This window comes from Haemorhous mexicanus, chromosome 1 (genome assembly GCF_027477595.1).
Source record: "Haemorhous mexicanus isolate bHaeMex1 chromosome 1, bHaeMex1.pri, whole genome shotgun sequence".
NCBI lineage: Eukaryota > Metazoa > Chordata > Aves > Passeriformes > Fringillidae > Haemorhous > Haemorhous mexicanus.
Window position 1 is genome coordinate 64,488,300 of NC_082341.1, and position 17,473 is coordinate 64,505,772.

At 43.7% G+C, this 17,473-nt stretch overlaps 1 long non-coding RNA gene across 2 annotated transcripts in view; it reads left to right on the forward strand.

The window, feature by feature from the left end:
• The window catches only part of LOC132325240 (uncharacterized), a 31,463-nt gene extending 21,574 nt beyond the window's left edge, over positions 1–9,889 (forward strand). For both annotated transcript variants that reach the window (XR_009485863.1, XR_009485865.1), the window contains exon 3: positions 9,074–9,889. This is a non-coding gene — a long non-coding RNA (uncharacterized LOC132325240). The remainder of the gene's footprint in view (positions 1–9,073) is intronic.
• Positions 9,890–17,473: the final 7,584 nt, after the last annotated feature.

Sequence of the window (17,473 nt, forward strand, 5' to 3'; positions counted from 1 at the left end):
CTTATTCCTTAGTCTGAATCCTACCTGAGCTATTGTTTGGTTTTGCCTCCCTCAGCAGTCCTTCCTTTGGATGTCAGCATTAAGCATGTTACATGAAGCTGTGTTTTATGTGCACTGGAGGGCCCTAGGTGCCTCTGGGGATGGGTAGTCCGTGACTTGAATGCACCTGCAGCAGTGGAGACTGAACTGGGGAGGCAGAGGCAGACACAGATTAGGAAATTGGGCCCTCTAGGTAGCAAAAGAAGTTATGAAATATAGTGCCATAAAAATTCTTCTGGGGGGTGCCTCAAAGGATTGGCATGTCTCTTTTGTGGTTTATGACATTTCTGGCGTGACAGAGAATGGCAGCCCCATTTTTCAGTATTCAGGCTTATTTATTGTGTGTCACTGTCTTTGAGTTGGCTGTTCCAGACAGGTACTTTTGTGTCATTTCCTTATTCCTGCAGTGTTGTTCTGGCTTGCTCTTTCTGTGTGGAAAAAGAAGACAGGGTGAGAAAAATGTGCTGGTGGTGTTTGCCTGAATGGCACACTACAGGAGCCAGATTTCTCACAGAACATTTGTGCCTGTGTGGCACCAGCACCCGAAGCAGGGCAGTTGAGTGTGCATAATAGAGCCAGTAGAAATCTGGCTGATCATGTCTGACACACTGATTCAGGCAAAAGTGCTGATTATGGGGCTCAGTGCTGCACCAGTGGCACACTCAGAAATGTTTGGCAATGGTCCTGAAAGTGTTAGAGTTAAGACTATGGCAAATAAAGATACTGAGCTGCGTGGATTTTCCCCATAGACTGTACATGGCCCTTGGACCACTTGCTGATCTCCCTAAATGAAGTCATACCATGGTTAGTATCCCCGACTCAGTTCCTGTTGTGAATTCTCTCGGATGGGTCAAACTGGAGAGAGTTCCAAACTGTTCTAAGTGGTTTGAGAGCGGTGATGTGCTGAGTGGGCTGGCTGCAGTCATGCTGAAGTGCATTCATTTTCAGTTCTTCAGCATATAAGAGTCTCCAGCCCTAAAGCAATGGGCAGACTTCCCAAAAGGCAGGGAGGCAAGCTAGAAGAGTGGCTGCTTGCCATTTCTTTTTGATCCATTCAGGCTAAAAATCAGCTTTGCATGTGAAGAAAGATAGGAGGTCTCTGTTGGCTGCTTTTCAAGAGACTTTCACCTTTCTTCTCCTCACTTCTGCAGCAGGCTGTTGTGCCTTCTTTTCCCTTTTACATACCCTTGCCCCATCACAGACGTACCCTGTATCTAAAGCTGCTATCACAAAGAACCTGTCCTAACTCTCTGCCCTGACCCCAGTATCTTAACCCACTCTCCCTGTGCTCCCACACTTCTTGTTTTCCTCTTCTCTCTCTCTCCATTTTCCCTCCTGCTAGACAAAATCTGTGCTCTGCGGAATAGAGGCTGAGCGTGGGCTGAGAGGAGAGAAAGTATTTAGACACCTCTAAGCAGAGTGTGTCTTCTTGACAAATAGCCTGGTTATTCTGGATGAAGAAAGAGAAACAGATCTGACTCTGGGCCACCACCACGGAAGTCTGTGTTTCTGCCACACTTCAGGCATTGCTCAGTTCCCGTAAGAGGAGCAGGTTGATGGGAAGGTTTCTGGGGCCAGCATCCAAAGTACTCCCCAGGAGTCTCTGGGAGTGTCAGCAGATTCCTCAGTGAGCCAAGAGAAGGGCCTCTGTGCCTGGCCGGGCTGGCTGACGGCACCTCTGAACTATGCGTAGGATTAGCTGCTGTCATACGTGCAGCCTTCCTGTAAAGCCGGGGTGTTCAGCCCCGACCACTCCCTCGGAGCCTTGCAGAGGACGGGGCTCTGGAGGTGTTGGATCCAACCTGGGGTGTTCAGCCCCAACCACTCCCTCGGAACCTTGCAGAGGACGGGGCTCTGAAAGTGTTGGATCCACCCTGGGCTGTTCAGCTCCGTTCTCTCCCTCGGAGCCTTGCAGAGGACGGGGCTCTGGAGGTGTTGGATCCGCTGGTGCAGAGCTCTGGCTAGCATGGTATCTCTGAGTGGGGAGAGAGAAGGGCAGGAGTTGTGAGAGGCTTTTTAATTTCATTATTTTCTTCCCATACCCTGTATCCTCTCTGTGGAGAGCTCTCAGCAGACTTGTGGACCTGCGCTGTCGTGTGAAGTGAAAAAACAGAAAAAAAGTGATGGAGAGTGAGAGAAAACCAAGGGAATCCATTAAAAAATGCCTCTGCTACCTCATTAATCTTTTGCAGCAAATAATATATGCAAAACTTGGGCTAGCAAAGTCTCCAAAGAATAACATTTTTTTTGGTGAGGTTTTAACAAATTAAAGAAATAAATTAAGTCAATAGCACAGCAGGAAAGTGCTTGAGGCCTCCAGGATTTGTATGTTTTACCATTGTTCTAAAAATAAACTGGGGGAGAAAAAATTTAAAAGTCTTTCAGTTGAAAAATAATATTTGCTTTAAGTAGCCGTGTTTGGGTTTTGCTCCCGCACAGTACTTCAGCACCTTCCCTGGCCCTGAGGCTGACTTTTGGAAAAAGAAGGTGGAAAATAGTGGAAGCAGAGGTCGCAGAGCCATGTGGTGAAGGGAGAGGCATGCTGGGCGTTAGCGGGAAGGATGTAAAGCAGAAATTAAAACCCTTGTGCCTCACCCCACTGCAACTGCTGAGACCAAGCATGTGTTAGAGATTAGCAATCAGCTTACTGGCACCCTTAGGCCCAAACCAGTGGGAAAATTTCTGGCTGATTTGGTCAGTTTTGGAAGAGAGGTGGCTGGCACCCTCCTCTCTTGCTGTACTGTAGGCTGGTCATTATTTTAATGATCAGAACAAGGCTTTCCAGGTTGCCAGAAATCAGAGAAGTTAAAGGCTGTCTTCTGATTTTCCTTTTCCATGCCCCTTTTTGTAATTTGCAGGAGTGACCTGAGTGTCAGCATTACAGCTCTTTTCTTCTTCCCGTAAACTGACCACTTCCCCTCTCTTTCCAGCTGCTACCTACCAAGACAGTTTTCCACTGCCTCTCCTCTCCTCCCCGGGCCACCTCTTCCCATCTGCTGCCTGCTGTCATTTCTTCCAGCTCCACCCAGGCCTTGCCTCACTCTCTAGCCTGTCCCAGAATTGGAACAATGGCTTTTTTTTGATCTACAATCAAAACCTATCATTCGATCAAAGATCTGCAGGCAAACAGCATTCTGGAGAGAGGTCTGCATGGTGGGTAGGTGCCTCGCTTCCTACTTCCTTTACTAGAGGAGAGGTATCATAAAGTTCTCCTACTCCAGCCATTGCTCATGCTGAAACTGAATGCATGCATATTAAAAAAAATAAAACTAATTAAAGGATGCCCTCAGAGTTGCAAAGGCTGTTGTTTTCTAGTAGGTAACCTGCAAATTGACTCTAATGGTCCTGCTACTCTCACAAACTCCTCAGTAGTGGGAATGATGTATCTACATGAACAGTATAAGGAATCACACTGCTCTTCTGCACAGCTTTTTGTTCATAGATCTCTAACACTTGTCCTTCTAGCATCAGTTCCCATCCCTCTAGCATTCTCTCTAGGGACTGGACTACTGATTTTATGTAGGTGACTTGTGCATGGAGCAATCCCATGTGCTCGGCCTGAGTACACATATACAGACACCCTCAGACATGCACGTGCTTGACAATTCCAAGTCAGCAAGTGCCAGAACTCCAGCTACCCCTGGTATCTTCTGTTAGTCCCTGTGGGATTGTTTATGTGTCATAGAATTTAATTACATGTGCTTCTGCTCTTTTCCTCCCCTTCATCTCTGCCCTATTTCGTACACAGCACTGTGCTGTGCTCAATTACTGAGCAGCAACTCAATATTTAATTTTCTCCTTACTGCTCACTGTGTGGCCCCTACCCTTACTGGTGGGATGACATTCAAGATCTTCTCTGATGAGAAAATGGTTGATCCCCTCATGAGCTTTTCTGTGTCCCCATCATTGCATGTGTATCTGTGGCTACACAAGTGCTTTATGGTGGAATTGTTCTGATACTTGTACCCAGCCCCCTGAAGGTGCCCACTGACTGCTTCACTCTTAGGATGATTTTAGAGTAGAAAAATATGCCAAACAAAGCTGTGTAATTTGCTGTAAAGGGAGGCAGCTATTTTGTTTTTCTGCTAGTGCATGCTCTGTTAGAAAAGCTGTGGGTGAACAGCAAGGTGCTTTATTCTGCCTGCTTCAGTTCTGAAGAGAGGGGAAAACTACCCCTTCTCAGAAGGCTTTTGGGAGGGGAGGAGAGCTTTTACAGAGGGCAGCGTGGGACATCCTGTTCTACCTGACACATACCCCTAAAACTGGAGCAGAGCTCTTGGGAAACTCCTGAGCATGGGCCATGACATCCCCACTTGGCCCTCATAGAGCATCTCCTGGGAGCCAGCAGGAATGGTCCAGGACTTGGAGCTGAACATTGAAAACTGCTGGACTTAGGGAAGATTTGGGAGCTCCTTAGCATGCGAATATATAACAGTTGGGAAGATGAGGTGGGGAAGGAGTAGTGAGGACTCTTGGGTTTTTTTCTGTTCCAAGTTTTGTGTTCTCCTTGTTTGCAGTTGCCTGAGCTCACATCTGTGCAGATCCTAACCCCTTGGCATGCTTGGGCTGCTCACATTAAGGAAAAGGTGTGAAAAGGCCACCTCAGAGTGCTGGCCAGCTTCAGATGAAGTTGCAACTGCAACCAATTTGGCAGCAGCTGGATTTCTTTGGCCACATCTGCCTGTGTTGGACCCTGTTAAATCCTAGTGGCAGTCCTGGATCTGGGGCTCTGTAGAAAACTTCTGGCACTTGCTGATTACTGTGCTGACTCCTGAGTATTTTGGGGAGGCAGGCTCATCGTGGTGCTGGCATTTTTACCTGAAAAGAAAGGGAATACATTTGGTTCCTCTAGGGCTGCAGCAGCAAGCCCTGCCTGTAAGATCTGAGACATTGTATGGTATTGGACTCGAGTGACTAAGAAGGATGATGCTTACTGGGCTGAGGGTGACAAAGAATAATCCCAATTCTCCTGCATTTTGCTAGTGAGCAAAGTGTTAAAGATATTGCTGGTTGGATGGGACTGAGACCAGATCAGTATTTAACATAAGCCCCCAGCAGGCTGTGGAGAAGGTCTTTGAGACAGGAACTGATGATTGTAAGTGTGGGCTTATGTGTCAGGACGACTGAAACCAGAGAGGAGGATGCTAACTGAAGGAGAATAAGTGTTCTGCCATCTATAATGTTTTACTGAGGTTCTCCTTTCCATCCCCTTAGGAGAATGTTTTGTGTTTTAAAGGCCAGCAGGACTATCCAATCTAAGGTATTGTTGACCTGATCCAAGTATTCCAGAGCAGGTGACTAGGCAAAGATATGCACTCAGCTTCTTGAAGTGTGGGAGACACCCTTCAGCAGCCATCATTTAAAACATGGGGAAACATATTTACATAAGTGATATCTCAATTCCAACACTGTGGGAAAAAATAAATACTCATTGCCCTGGCTGCTGTGGTGTGCAGCCAAGGCTTGGCAGGAGCTGTGGTTCAGTCTCCTCTGAATTGCCAGCTCTCTAAGCAAACTCTGTGTTATTGAAACAGAAGAATCTGTTTTCCACTGGGATTTAAAACAATTTGTGATGAATGCTGGGAGTTTTTGAGCTACCAGATTTTGAAATTGTCCTTGTTAAAACAGGAAGGAAGGGGATCCTAGGGCATAGAGATTTTTAGTCAGTGATCTGGATTTGCTCGTCATGTGAGTAGAGGGGAGACCTGCAAGTGGTTTCAATAATCAGGCGGCAATATTTGTCAAGGTAGGGAGAGAGATGCTGGCAGACTCCCCTGGAGCACCCCCCATGTGAGCAGAAAGCAGTTGTGTTGTTGCATGTTCCCCTCATTACCCGATGCCTGATTCCAGCCTCGAGTATCAAAAATCTGTAGCAACAGGTTTCTGGCCTTAGAGGGAGAAGGGCAAGGAGGTGGGCTTGCAAGAGGTTTATAGGTCATGTCACACAAGACAACTAATATTTGCCTTTGTTTCCTGAACAGTGTATACCAACTTAGGGTAGGTTCTCTAGAAGTGACCCTAGGACACATGTGGGAAGCCAAGCTGTTTTGAAACTGAGAAATGCTTTATGGCCAGAAAACTTAGACAAAGATCAATTTTTTGTTAAAAAAGGGCAGTTTGGAAATGTGTCTGGTTTTGAACCAGAGCTTAAGCCCTGTAAAGGGCAGACATGGGGTTAAAAAGGGTTGGTCTTGGTAAAGGATATTCCACATAGAACCTTGGATTTGAGGGTGATTTTGGTGATAAGAACCATCTTTAATGTAAAGCTGAAAAGATATTATAAAGATGAAACAATTGGAAATAAAAGAAGCCTGGCCAAGTTTTTTATTTACATGGGCCATGTAAATCTGTCTCTTGAGCTGTAGTTATTGATCTATTTTTACTTTCTTTGCTTCCCAGAGGCAAAAGAATAGCTCTATGCCAAAAAGGCCAGTTTTCCCAGCACTTACCAAAACCAGCATGAGTTCCTCAATGGCCAATGTCACAGAAGTTGCATGTGTAAAATTTTAGAGGGTTTTTTGTAAGCACTGATGTTGTGGACAGAAAGGGGCCAGCTAAACCCCAGGCCCTAGATAAGTTTGGATCGTTATCTACATTTGATATCATGTTTTTGTGATCTAGGTTCCTCTCTGCTTGATGTCTTTCCAAGATTCCCCTGTATTCATTTTATCCTTGACAGGCTAGTGAACATCTACAGGCACTGTATCAAAAGGTTTGCAAAGGCAACAGCTGAACATAATCTTCAGATAAACACAACATACCATGGCCACATAAAAATGGTCTTTCTCATGAACAGAAAAGTGAGGCCTATAGCTCTGAAAAGCTTTTGACTTAGTTTTCTCCCTAGAGTGTAGTGAAGATCAAGTTATCACAGCTGCGATCCTGTAACGTGGGAGCTGGGCTGTGGAAACCCTCAGGTATATACCTGCAGCTTGGCTACTCAGAGGATTTTGAGGTTTATGTTGGGAATGCCCTGATGGGTGGTATGCTGCCAGGGTTTCATGACTTGAGCCTTCCCCAGCTTAGACAAAAGAGAAGAAATGAGCTGCATATTCCACCCCTGATGCAGTATAAGCATACAAACAAATGTATCCATCTCTGCAGGGCCACATTCAGATGCACATGTTGGTTCCTCAGTGCCAGATCCTGCTATGAACTCTAGCTCTGCATGCTGTTAGAAATGGCAGAAGGAGACAGATATCTGTATCTCTACACATGCACAGGGTTTTATTTTTCTTTTTTGACCTGCTGCATATGGTGATGTTTGCTTAATCCATAGAAAACTCACATACCTATACATGATGTAACAGATATTTTCCTCACAGCATGCAAACCATGGTTTTGAACTGGGCTATATTTGTTCCCAGATCCTCTCCATTTCTGCCGCATAGATAGGCAGGTATGCTTGGTATTTTGGTTCTTTTCTTTTTCTTTTTTTCCCTTCTTTTTTTTTTTTTTAATCCCCTAGAAAACACATAAATAATTCAGAACACATGCTTTATGTCAACTGTTTCAATTATTTTATCTGTAAAAAGAGGGCAGAGGCAAACCCCATTCAAACAAGAACAGGGAGGAAGATGCACTGTAAAATGATGGCTGGGGTCATGCACTGATATATATTTGACTGGAAAGCCCAGCTCAGAAATGTGATACCTGTGTTTTAATGCTTGGGCACTGTGAGTTGCTGAGTGCACATAAAGAAAGTTGAGAGCCCTCTGACTGCATCTGTGCAGTCACTATTTGTCTGTGACTGTGGGTCAGGACGGGCTTCCAGATGTTCAGAAATCCCACACAAGTATGCTGTAAAAAGAAACTCCATTGGAGGGTGCTAAATTTCTTGGCATTCCCTAGGAATTCAGCCCCTTATAAAATATGAAGTTTGGGTCATTTTTGTAAGGTGAAGCCAAGTCCAAGCTCCTGAAGTCAGATGGAAGTGCTCTGTTGAATTGAAAAAGGGGTTGGACCCATAAGATCTCATCTTCCATGCAGATGTGGCTGTTTCTTTTGCTTTTCCAACTCATAGATTCTTGACTGACCAGCTGCTGAGAGAATTCCTAAAGGTTACTTTATTTTTCAGCACACCTTACATACTCCCCATAGTTCATGTCAGAGCCCTAGTCTCTTTATACAGAGATGTTCCCTCTTTCCCCACTGACCGTGCCTCAGCATTGCTGAGACACCCTGTCCTTAGCCCTTCGTAGCTTCTTGGTTTATTCTAATAACTTCATGAGCTATATAATTTTGTTTATCTTGTGACACAGTAGACTTAAACCCATTTCTCTTTTAGCATGGTGATAATAAATGTCACCACTACTTGTCTACCACTCCAGTCCTGATATGCACTGCAAAGCTGAAGACAGCAAAACAAACTAGATAATACCCTAGGCTGTCGTGTCCACAGCATAGAACACAGCAGGGCAATTCCATCTTTCAAAAGACCCATTCCTGAGGATTATTTACCAGCCCTTTTTGAAAAACCTATTTGAAGGACAAGTCACCAGTGTTGCTTTGAATATCCTGTCCCTGTATCTCATTTCTCCGCAGTTAGAAGATTCCCCTCATGTCCAACACAGCTTTGATGTAAATCATGCTCCCTCCACAGTGACCACAGAAGCAATCAGTAACAACCTTTGATGTACCAGACAGATGGGGGACCCTGTAACATAGATGCTTCTGCTGAGGTTGTGTGGAACCAGAGTTCTGGGGGCCTTTCTCTGACATGTATTTTACATCTGTCCTCAGAGAACTCTGTTAATCTCTATATTTTGATACCCCAAAAGAGTTCTGTGAGGGTACATTCTTTGGTGTTTCCCAGGGAGTTCAGATAATGCACTGACAGAGACTACGTAGGTGAACAGAGAGAGCGAAAGAAAGAGATCAGGCATACAAATATTAATCTGGTAAAGGACTGATATTTAACTCAGCAATGCCCCCAAACAGATGTCAAAGACTATATTATCAGCATGTCTCTTATCTCTGGAATTTTGTTTTCTGCTGTCCTGCTTTACTGATTGCTTTGTGGTTTGTTTTGCAGCTTCCTGGAAAGGAGAACTTTAAGAACAAGAACAGAAAAAAAGCCTGGTAAAAGCTGTAACTGGCTCTGCCTGTCTGTGCTATGACAGCCAACAATATCACCTGCTGATGATTTACAGATTCCTGGGAGATGTGTTGTTGAGTCTCAAAGAACTGGAACAAGAACAACTCGCTCAAATTACTTCCCGTGAAACAGCATAACGTATCCACCCGCTTCATGCTCTCCTAATTTAGGACACGTGTAGTCTGTAATGATGAACTGGCCAACTGATTATGTTGCTGTAAATCTCGTTCCCCACCTTACAAAACACCCCTGACTGACCCCTTTTTCACGATAGCTCAGTGCAGCATTTCCAGTCCACTTCTTGAGAGGGAGAAAAATAGCACTAGCCACTTGCAAAAGCACTTCTCCAGAGAGAAAAATGCAACATTTTGTTGTTTTTATTTCACTGGGCAGCCTTTTCAAGTTCTGTGACCCACTTTTGCTTCCCTTTAAATTGTGACCAGTATTTATTTATCCCTCTTTGAACACAATAACTTAATTAAGAAACTAATCAGCAGTGTTGAACTGATCTTTCAACTCACCCCTATCACTGAAGGAAATTTATGAATGCATAATACAAGAAAGATCCTATTATCTAAAAAGCTTTCTACTAAAAGCATTTGGCATCTAAAAAGTAAGACTTGAAATTCTGTGCTAAATTTATAATGTAAATATGTGGACATTATTTATAGAGTCTGAAATGTACCCCAACTGAATCTAACAAATTTTTTCTGGATTATTTATTAAAAATAAAATTGTCACACGTTTAAAGAATTGAATTGTATATTTTGGAGTCTGAAGGACAGATTTTAAAGGTACCTGTGTAAGAGAGAGAAGTTTATTGGTTTAGGTTGCCTCTTCCATCAGTGGAGAGATGTTGGCATGTTCCATTTTCTTAGGCACTTATCTTTGCATGGAAATTTATTGGCTGATCATCTCAGCAAGGCATTAACAGGATGCCTGTGGTTAGTCATCATCATCGTCTGTTATTCCCAGCTCCCTTGGCTTCAGACTGAGAGAATAATTCTGAACACTACCTGGGATGGAGGCACCTGGGGCAGAGAGTGACCAGATCCCAAAAGGAGAGCTCCCACTGTGCACTCTTTCTTACCCTGGGAGTAGAGCTGCTGCTGGCTGTCTAACCAGACAGATTCAATAGGACTGTCTCTTCTCCACAGCTGTGTGCTGAGTGAATGTCAGCACTAGAGGACCTAGTTCATAAGTCCCAAATGCTTTCTTGGGTAGGGTGGCTCCAAGATGTTTGGCTCAATGTAGCCAAAACATTTATATTTCTGGACATGCTCAGCCGATGAATTAAAGGTGCCTGAGTAACTGCTCTGGAGGAGAACTGAGTGGTTAGAGAAGGGACAAAAGATCCCTTGCTATCAGGCCTCTCCACCTATCCAAGTGGCACTGTGGACACCTAGCTGCAGATTTAGATCCAGTCCTTTGTCCTCCATGGACCTGTTCAAGATCCCTTGCTATCAGGCCTCTCCACCTATCCAAGTGGCACTGTGGACACCTAGCTGCAGATTTAGATCCAGTCCTTTGTCCTCCATGGACCTGAACAGACAGGTAGAGATAACAATTTGTTCTATCCAAAAGCAGGCCTCAAATTAGGGTCTGATTGCTAGAATTAATGAGTGGCCCATGAGATGCCTGTTTTTCTACGGCTTTGGACCTTGTGGCTGGATTAACCTGTGTCTAAGAAGGTATGAGCTCTATTCCAAGGTTCGCCTGCAGCTGGGAAACTCCTCAAAGTTCTTTCCTCTGGGGATTCTCTGGTGACTAAAAATATGGTGAAAGAACTCTTAGAGTTCTCTTTTGTTTAACGAACTACAATTATTTTCTCCCTTCTTGCTTTCACATGATTTATGGGATTTCATCTTTTACCTTCCAGTCCTCTAGTAGCTAGCTTGATATGTGCCAACAGGCTCAAAAGGCTGGGGTGGGGGAGAGAAGATAGATAGATAGATAGATAGATAGATAGATAGATAGATAGATAGATAGACAGACAGATAGACAGATAGATACAGGCCAGCATGTAGTGCTTTCCTGAGAAAAGTAAAATTAAAAAGGTGTAGTGTCTGTCCTATGAAACTCCCTGTATCCCTAAGGGATGGGCTAAAGACAAGAGAATGGACTGAGGGAGGCATGGAATATCAAGGACTCATGTTGGAAAGAGCAGGTAATTCTTTTAGCAACTTGAGGATCCCCCCAGTTCAGCTTGCCACTGCCTACACTGCTGGGGTCTGTTGAGCTTGCACAAAGGTGTGATGCAGGAATTAATGTCCTCATGCTTTATGTTGCCCCATTTGCTTAGTTATGTTTTATATACTCCATATGAGATCTGTAGTGAAAAGAGAGGACTGCCATTTTTCCCAGAAAGAGCAGATTGCAAGACTGTGGCATTTTTCCCACACATCTTGAATAGTTTTGTGCTTGAGCTTTTGGAGGAGTTTTTAATTAATTTATTGTTTAAATAACTGTAATGAGAAGAGCCCTGGCCACACTGATTCTAATGAGGATTGCATTTGCTCTGTATCTTTCTCGTTGTGGACTGTATAATTTAAATATCTTAGCCAACATGTGCCATGGCAGATTTCACTTATATCTGCTTAAAGCTTGTCAGTTTAGGAGCTAAGAAGCATGCAAATATTTGAGAGATATTTGACACTCACTGCTGAAATCATTGCACTAAATATCTGGCATCAATGACATTACTTGAGAAGGGTTAAAAATTCTTGCTGTGCTGTACAGGCTGGACATTCTGGACTTAATGAAGGAAAATGCACTTATCCTTATGTGCTCATAATTAAGGTCTCCACCAAAATTTCAGCTTGTTTTTCTTCTATATTTTCTCTGAGCAATATGTGACTATTTGAGTATCTCAAAGTTGCTGCTAGGAGAACAAACAGTACCAATCTCTCAGAAGTAGTTGGAGTAATAGCACAATTTAGCTGTAAAAGGAATGGCATTTCCTTATGTTCTCATCCTCTAGAAATGCAAAGGAAGATGGCGCTAAGCTGGAAGAGTCTGATGGAACCTTGGATGTTTGAACAGCTCCAGGAGATGAAGATTAATTTCCTGTGAGTGTGTATTTTTTCCTATTATGGGTCACTATATCAAAACACCATACTATATGTAGTACGTACAGCATGCAAATGTTCTGTGCTGCAAAGTACTGGCTTGTTGACACGCTGAAGTCAAAACTGGATATTAAAACAGAGGTGTTAGACATCTAGGTGTAATCTCAATTATAATGCAACTGTTGTGGTACTTAATTGGCTATTACAAAAGGCAGAAGAACCCAAATATTCTAACACTGAGTCCTTGCTACCAATTATAGAGCTGCTTTCTTTTCTGATACAGGATCAGTTAACACACAAACACTATCAGAGAAAGTATGATCACAGGATAATTAGGGGGAAAATATCTCAGGAGGTCTCCAGTCCAACACCCTGCACTAGACAGGATTGCCATAAGATGAGACCATGCTGCTCAAAGCTTTATCTGAGTGGGCCTTGAAAACCTCCAAGGTGGCTGCACAATCTCTGGGCAGCTCTGGTTGGCCCCAGGGGAAATATAAATATCCTTATAACCAGCCTGAACTGCTTTCCACTTATGCCTTGCCTTCCCACCACAGACTGCTGTGGAGAGCTTGAATCTTGTCTTCTTGGTGACTTCTTTGCTCAGCAACAGGGTGCTCTGCTGACCCCCCACTTTTGCTGACAGAGACACAAAGAGGAAGCCCCGATGTTCTGACATCTTACATGGTATAAAGGCAAGTAATGGCTGCTAAATACGGCTTTTTCTCTTCCAAATTTTGTGTGCTGATCTACTACCTCACTCTAATCGCTCCTTTCATTTTTTTTGTTTAGCCTTAGACTGGTGGGTCTCCTACTGTTCAAAGGTTTTGAGAGCTAGGGAGAAGGAACATTTTCTTTGATCTCAGTTGATTTATGTTGTTTGCAGTTAAGCACAGGACAAAACACCACTTCCCCCAGAGAATTTTAGTGTTCCATTTTCCACAGTTAATTCCCCATTTCCTTCAGGATCTGACTTTTAGCCATGAGCATCTGTCTTATTCATTGTGAAAGTCTGTGTATGTGGTGGCACAAGCCCTGAGCACGTCCTACTCTGCAATCTCATCAGAGCCAAGGAGAAGAGCCATGAACTCAGCTCTTGGCTCTGCTACCTGTTCACTCTAACATGTGTCGGCTCTGATTATTGTCCCTCACATGTAGCACACTGCCATGTCCAGGTTACCAGCTCTGAAGGAGCAGCAACCTGCCCCTACACCTACTAAAGTCAGCCTAGGTGAAGGTCAGATCTGTCATGCTGATCTATTTAAAATTTGAGAGACACTGCAAAGAAGTTGGTGGGCAGAACACTGGTGGGGAAGATGGAGTTAACAGAACTGAGCCATCTTTTGTAGTACTTGAATTTTCTCGAAAGGGAATTTTGTTTTGTGTTTGAATTCAGGGCAGGTCCAAGTGGAGGTGTTACTCAATCCAGCAGAAACCATGTGGAAGAGTGGGTTCCTTCACCCTAAAACACTGTGCAACTCTGACACTTTGACTACACTTCTTCACGCCATAGACTCACCTCTGTGATCCTCTCCCTTTCCTCCTGCTTGCCCAGTTTCAGGTCTGGAACAATTCCTGTTGGCAGCCTCCTTTACACTAGAATGCTGAATGTTTCAGGCTGGCTGGTAAATCTTCACTTTTTGGATAAGAAAACTTGTATGTAGAAAAATGAAATTTCATGGCACTGCCCCATGTGCTTTTCAGAGCTGCTGTTTACTGTTGCCTGAGCCCCTGTTAGTTGAAAAGCTTAGGAGGGGTTCAGGAACCTCACACACCCAGGGTGCCTCTGCACTTTCTTCTCACTGATGGCATTCAATTAATTTGTTTCCTCTGAAGAATTGGACAGGCTTTCTCCAGATTTGGAGGCACATTAATGCTTATGCATAATGTGGCTTAAAGAAAAGATGAATTGGTGAGCAGTCTGGAAACCTGAGGCACATTGCCCTTTTGAGTAATGATTCTGCATATGGAAAGCAGAGAAAAACATTGCCATAGGGCCTCTATGACCTGTTCATGGGTAAATAATTATTTAGAAAACATTGATTTGGAATGAAAAGTCAGCTCAAAGGCCTGATGGTTATACAGCAGTCCACAGTGTTAATCTGGGAAGGTTGTGAAATCAGTCAAAAATCAAATTAATCCGTGAACAAAACTGGCCTGGTGAAGTTTTTATTTTGAGAAATAGAGAGGAAAACAAAGCACTGTTGATTGCTATGGGTGGAGAAAAGCATCCTTCAGGCTTTTGACATTTTTAAGATGCAATGTTGTACATCAGATTAATTAAGCCCAATGCTCTATATATGCATAGGAGCAACATTCTTGTGAGTGGTGAATGGGTAAGTTCTCTGAGCATTTCCAGGACATGGAAGACTTTAAAATGGACTCATCTAAATTTTTATGGCATTCCATATGAGTCAGCCAAGTTGGAGAATTGGTCAAGGCACCTAGGAAGTCAGTGTCCCCGCACTAATCTTTCTTATCTTAGATGTTTCCTTTTCCTGGCTCCTGTTTCCCAACTGAAAAATTAGGATAATGCCAAGGTTCAACTGACAGTGTCTGTTTTACTTATCCTCAGTTTAAAGTTTAGATTTCATTGTAATAAGATACAGTTGACTCAATTGCAGCCCTTGTGAGAGGAAGATGGTTCCTTCTACCCTTTTCATCCGTGAAGTGTCAAGGAAAAGGTGACTTCATAGAAGAGGAAGGGTATGGCAGGCAGGAAGGAGCAACCACTTACTTAAAGAGGCTTCCAGGTGGGCAGGCTGGGACATAATGGATAAAAGCAAGAAGCAGATTCATAATGAAGTGTCTTTGGATGGGAAGAAGCAGCTTCGTGGACTGGTTATGCATGGCCTGCTCTGGTCCAAAGATTGACTGAGTTGAATGAAACCAGGATGGAAAGCATCCCTGCAAGGATGCAGTGGGCAGGGGAAAATGGATTTATGTCATCCATTTTATGTTTGACCTCGTCAGTCCAATTTGTGGAAAAACTGGCTAGATGGTCTGGCCCAGAGAGTGGTGCTGGATGGAACTAAATCCATTTGGCAGCAGGTTGCCAGTGGTGTTCCACAGGACTCATCTTCTGGTCCTGTTTAGCATCTTTATTGACGCTTTGGACAAGGGGGCTGAGTGCATCCCTGGTTAGTTTGCAGACACATCAAGTTAGGTGGGACTGTTGGTTTGCTGAAGGGCAGGAAGGCTGTGCAGAGAGGTCTCCATGGCCTGGATCAATGGGCTGGGGCTGCTTGTGTGACCTTCAATAAGGCAAAGTGCCGGGTCCTGCACCTGACTCACAAGAACCCAAATCAGCACTAAAGGCTTTGGGCAGAGTGGCTTGAGAGCTGTCACTTTGAGAGAGCAGAAAGGGACTTGGGGGTGCTGGCTGACAGCCACTGAAAATGAACCAGGCTGTGCCCAGGTGGCCAAGAAGGCCAATGGCACCCTGGCCTGTAGCAGCAATCGTGTGGCCAGCAGGACCTGGGCAGGGATTTTCCCCTGTACTCAGCACTGGTGATGTCTCAAAATCTGTGTTAAGTTCTGGGCACCTCACTTCAAAAAGGCCATTGAGGGTCTGGAGCAGTCTGTACAAAGCAGGGCAAGGAAGCTGGTGAAGGGTCTAGAAAACCTGTCTTTTGAGGACTGGGTGAGGGAGTCTGGAGAAAAGGAGGCTCAGGGGCGACCTCATTGCTCTCTACCACTGCCTGAAAGGTGGCTGTAGTGAGGTGGGGATCATCTCTTACGCCATGTATCAAGTGAAGGGACAAGAGGAGACAGCCTTAAGTTGCACCAGGGGAGGTTCCAACCAGCTATTAGAAATTAAAAAATTATTGAAAAAGTGACTAAGCCTTGAATAAAGTTGCCCAGGGACATGGTGGAGTCACATCTCTGCAAGTGTTGGAGAGACTTGTGGCCGGTGGGAATCAGGTTTAGGGGTAGCTGTGGTAGTGCTGGGGTGACAGTTGGACTAAATGACATTCAAGGCCTCTTCCAGCCTTGATAATTCTGTGAGAAATTAGGAATTCTCATTTATATTCTAGTAAAATCCAGTTGGTTTTTGTTCAAAAGCCTTTCTTTTGAGGGGCTCTGAATAAGGGAGGTTTACCTGCTGAATTGGGATCTCATGACAGAAGAAAGCTCTTTCATTGCAAGATGATTTGAGGTTATTGGAATGAAAACTACCACAGAAGTCTTACATAGTAGTTATTGAAGTGCTGAATACTCCCTCAGGTCTAGAAGCCCGTTTCCTGTGTTCATATGGTGCTCCTCCCAGGTGATGAGAGCCTTGCTGAATTTTGCAGAGATTATAGGAAGTTAATCCTTGAAGGTATTCTCTTCTCTATTTAAGTGAAGTACAAGCAAAAGCAGTGAAGATTCTGCTTGTCTTGACTGCAATGGAAATATCTTCAGTCAATTACACCAATAAAATTATCTTCTGTCCTTTGATCCCTATTTGTACCCACCTGTCCCTTTGTTATATCTTTTCTAGTGCGAAGAGAAGGCTCATTTGCTGCTCCTGATTCTCTGGAGGTGGGCAGCTCACTGCATGGTGCTGCTATGGAATGGTTTCCATCAACTCCAGGTCCCAGTGGAGTGTATCATTCTTCAGAAATGGAAAGGCAAACTTCCAGGCTTTGCCGCAAAGAAACACACAAAGGAAAATGTGCAACATACAGTTCCTTTTCTTTTGATCCCTTTTTCTTTAGATAATGCACATCAAATTTAAGTTGAATAGTCCCAGTGAGACCCACTTTATTAGCACTAATAATTTATATGTTTTACAGACATAAACTTCTCTTCCTGCTCATTTCTGAAGAAGTCAGTACACTAAATTCCCAAAATATAGTCTGAGCCTACACAGATATCAAGATCCTAGTAACTGGAACATATTGTTTTAGTCAGTGGGAATTCTGGAAGTCTTTTCACACCCAAAATCACTCATTGATGGTAAGTAATAATATTCATTATTATTAATTATGGCTATAGAATTATATTGGACCTTTTCCATTTTTTAATGCTTTAGGCAATGCTCCATGACACTTTGACCAACATTTATGAAAAAGAAAGGCCTGTATGTCTTTTTCTCAGAGCAAATAAATTAATTTTTATGGAATGGTAAGTGCAGGGTAGAACTGAATAAGCTAGTTGCAATGGAAATAATCTTTCAAAACATTGGAAAAGTTAGACACTTGCAATAGCATGTGGTCTAATTTCCTGAACCTGTGAGAAAGGACATGAATTATTATATAGCTTACTGCTGAACATATGCCTG